This window comes from Homalodisca vitripennis, unplaced genomic scaffold, assembly GCF_021130785.1.
Source record: "Homalodisca vitripennis isolate AUS2020 unplaced genomic scaffold, UT_GWSS_2.1 ScUCBcl_339;HRSCAF=2120, whole genome shotgun sequence".
Lineage (NCBI taxonomy): Eukaryota > Metazoa > Arthropoda > Insecta > Hemiptera > Cicadellidae > Homalodisca > Homalodisca vitripennis.
In genome coordinates, this window is record NW_025776464.1 from 259,461 (window position 1) to 264,145 (window position 4,685).

The window sequence follows — 4,685 nt, forward strand, 5'->3', positions numbered from 1 at the left end:
AGTATTCCGAACTTACTTGATCGTCGTTGTTCGTATCTTCACCCAAGCTGGACTTCCCTTGTCTTGGTGTTTCTGAATCTGCGATTAAAACAAAGCAACTCGTAATACCACAAATTTGGGACATATACGTCATCTGCAGAACTACCCGGTTTTTTCCTTTGAGAGTCTAATACCTTCTTAAGCTCACGTCAAAAACTGCATCGTAATCCATGAATGTTTTTAAGAACAAAATCTTTGGTTGCAGTGGGGTAGGCTACTTCTCTTTACAGAACTCTAACAGCTCTGCGTATGCATCATTCCGCATATGCGTGTTTGCGTAATCATTGCTCTTCGTATTCCACAAACATGGATGTAAATGGTATATGTTAATAAACTGCTCCAAAAATCCTGTCTCTCAACTCATTACGAACACTACGATATTCAGTACAGAACAGCTCTGCGTTGCAAATCTGACTGAACAGCGGAAACCTTTGCGATACCGTGCCATTCACGTTGAAACTTGTATCAGTATCAGTTGCGTGGTGTTGCCAAACTCCGCAGTCTACCGCCTGATACTGCAACCGCTTCATTGCAACCTCCCCACACACGATGATATCTGTTGCACGAAACCTTGTATCGATACATGTATCACAACAGATCTCAGCGTGTGTGGGCCGCTTAAACTGTCTTGCATAGTAAACTCTGTTGCAAGTTAACATCGGCGTAGGCAGGGTTTTCTGGACATCAAAACATATCGCTACAACAGCCGGATTTGTCTTAGATTCTTCTTCAGCACTTTTTTTCGCTGCTCTAGCATTTTCAGCTTCTGTCGAGTGACGTTCTTTTTCAGCCTTGCTATTGTCAATAGAATCTTGACTTGTGCCAAATTTAATTTTAATTTCCAATCCGTCACATTTGTTGCACGTATCACTACGAGGTGGTTTGAAGCTAAGATTGAATTGAGTCACAAAAATGTGTCTGTAGAATGACTTTTACCGAGGTCAACCCCTCATCTTTACAAAGCTCAACATACAGTTTGTGCATTTTCTTAATGTCTAAATTGCTTTCCAAGTACTTTGTTTCTCCATTTCTTGCTCTCGAATAGTGGCTTGTAGCTTTGGGGAATGATTCTATGTGTTTTTTTTTGTGTGATTTATGGTTTCCTCAGATATTTTGTTTTTAGGGGCATGTTTGCCTCTACGATCCCGTGGAGAAACACCTGCCCCTGCATTCTGTTTTGTTGCCAGAACATTGTCATATCTTTTTTGAGAAATATCTAGAGTTTTAAGGAAATAAGACTTGCAAACCCTTTTTCCTAGGAGTTTCAGCAGAACACTCTTGTCTGGGTTTCACAACATTTATTTGCTACCTTTTGGTACACACAGTTCCATGCATCCATTTATAAAAGCAGACTGTAAGTCCCATGATTTTAAGCCCCAAAACTCATAAAAAACTTGTTTTCTTTTATCATCAGAAATATTTCTGCACTCGTACCGGCAAACATGGTCATAGGGTTGGACTGATTTTGCTCTTACTTGGTTTCCTTTTGAATCGGTGTAAGCTTTGCCAGAGTTCCGCAAAAGTTTTGCTTTATTCCGTTTCCAGTTTTCTGGGATTCTCAGTCGTTTCCTTGTCCTTTTACTTTGTGTTTGTTCTTCACCATCTTACAGAGATGATTCTGATGAATCCTCTTCTTCTTGGCCTGGATAGTAATTCCTGTCCTCATCGGTATCGTCAGGAGGGCCAGGTTCTGAAACCAATGATTAAGTTTAAAACTAAATAAAAACTCATTATTTAGGTTCGGAAGCCTGTTTAAAATGCATAAACAACGTCAAAACGTATTGGCTCCCCTTTACCCTTTGAAGCACGAATTTTCCAAATGACATGTTTTGATTTTTTTGTTATATTCCTTATTAGCATAGTAAAAATAGTTCATAATATTATTTTTGGCCTATAAAAATAATTTTTAATTTCTTTTATTGAGGTGGTAAGATACAAATACCATGCATGTGATGCCTTTTTTTGTAGACGACGTGTTGAACGAAATAATAAACTTAATTATTTAAAGAAAATGAGTTTATTGATAAGAAAACACAATATTTCCTTACAAATTCATATTTTACTAAATTTTACTTAATTCTAAATTTTTTATTGATTTTAATTTAAAAAATTCACACATAGGTATATGCATATTGTAAGACACAACCTCTCCTAGTCTATTTTTATGGTAGGAGTGGAAAACAGTTTTTTTATTCATTTAGGCACAAAGCTATTTTGCAGATAGAACACGCCCATTTTGACCTGTGTTGGGTTTCCTTTGTAGAACACCAGGCACATCTGCGGGATGTAGCCTAGTTCTGATTGGCATGTGTTCTGCCTTGGCAAATCTTATTTCTTGAGGAACATTAATCTTATATGGATTTAGTTTCTCAGCTGACTTTCTTCCTCTTTGTTCACCACGAGGCAGACCAATTAGGGACCTTACTATACTCATTCTAAAGTTTTTTAAGGTATCTTGTTTCCCTTCCGTGTTGTGGACAATTGAAAAATTATAAAAGCGTTGACCACGGTAGTATCCAGAAAGTAGTAGAAAATTCTTGGCCACCACTTCATTGATTTTCTTTTTATTGTACATGTGGCTTTCAGCATACCTCCTTTATCAACATATCCCATGTGAGAATTGTAATCCTTTACTAGGCGGGGACAACTTACTTGTGTTATTGTACCATTAGACTCTTTTCTGTTCACTGTAGCCACTTCTTGTGGGTTATGGTAGACAGAAAATGAATTCCCCTTTTATCCTTCCATTTCAGTGCAACTATACCTGTCCTAGTTACACCACCAGATTCCCTCTCTCCCCTATCCATCTTTCCTGTCTTTGAAAGAGACATCTTTGAAGTCTTTCCTGTCAGGTCTTAATAGTGCCTCATGCTTGAATTTTCTTTTGCTGCAATGCAATTATAAGAGAAACATTGTTTAAAAAAATTATCAAAAGAAGACAGTATAATTTTTACCTGACAAATACTCTGTCAGTTCAGAAACAACCCTCTGGCCCAAATCCTTCTCAATTTTATTTTGCCTCTTCCCCTCATATACCTGAAACTGAGATACATAGCCCCTCTGTTCAGCTCGGACCCACACTTTGTATCCACGTTTAGTGGGCTTCTTTGGCATGTACTGTTTTATACAGCTACGACCTTTGAAGGCAATCATCGATTCATCTACTGACTGAAACTGTGTTGGATAGTAACAGTTTTTATATTATGTTTCAGTTAAAGTGTTCAGCAAAGGTCTTATTTTATAAAGTTTATCGTATTCTGGTGATTCACGTGGAGGAGTTTTACTATTGTCATTCACATGGAAGTTAGTGAGAAAACCATCCAAACCTATTGACAGACATAGTACTAGATATGTAGTCATCTCGAAGCTCACGTGATGAGGACCAATAATCCCTGTATGATGATAATCTTTTTATTCCCATGAGGATATTTATTCCTAAAAATATTTTCATTTCATTAATATTTCTAGGAGCTCTATTTTACTCCCCCTCCTTTTTGGGTCGCGTATAGGTTTGTTTCATATACTAGTTTTTCTATAAAGTTATTAGGAAATAATGCAATGGGTGTTTCTGGTTCTATCTGAGACCCTGTAATTTCATTGAAGGGGGTTGCGTACCTCTCTATCCCGCCCATGTTAAATTACACTACTTTGATGTACCTTTTCTCAGGAACCAATAAAGATAGAGAGTTATATTTGTGTATCTGGGAGTTAAAGGGCACTATGTCACAAAACTGTTACTTTTCAGGAGAACAGTTTGAAAAAAATGTTTCAATATAAAATGTTATACCTTATCATTTATATTCATTACTAAATTGATTTTTTTATATTTGATATTTTAACTTATTGTCTATTTAAACTGTTTTAAAACAAAAAAAACTGTTATTTACCTATTTTAAAAATATTTTATTAAAAAAACTTGTTGGACTTGGTGCTTTTTACCTCTGAGAAAGTAGCGGGTTGTTAGAAATGAAAAGGACATAGAGTTTTAATTCTGTGAATTTTTTCCAGTTTTAATACTTCATAGTACTTAACTGGTTACCATAGCAACTCAAAATTAAATAAACACTGTATTTCCAAAATAGTGCCAAACTAATCAGAGTCTTCTTCGGGGTTCATCTTCTGGGTACATGGAGGCGTTGTTGATTCTCGGCAGATTTTTCAAGTAGCCATGGCACACAGATGGGAGTAATGGCATGTAATGGCAGTAGTGCTATCAGATCATTGTATTTTGCTACATTTATTGGTAGTCTCTGGTGTGGCTTTCTTTCTTTTTCTCTCTATGAGAGCGTGAACAGTATCAGCCTCCATATGCGTATGTCCTTTGAACAAAAACTTTTGATTAACGGTTTTTATTTCGGATATTTTTTCAATATCCAGAAGAAAACACATTAACATAGATTTGTTTTTGTTTTGACCATAACAGTTGTCAGTCCATAAAGTGATATCTTGAACAGCAGAACCTGGAATCACATTGTCAGCCCACTTCATGATACCTGAAGCAATTTCATTCCCTCCTCTTGCTCCTTTTGTTTCGTACCACATCAAGCAGTGAACTGTTGAGTCACAGGCATCATGTATAGTAAGTCAAAAATCCACAGTTTTCTTTTGTAGAAGCTCAGCCCACTTGTAATTAAAGGTGTCGGTGA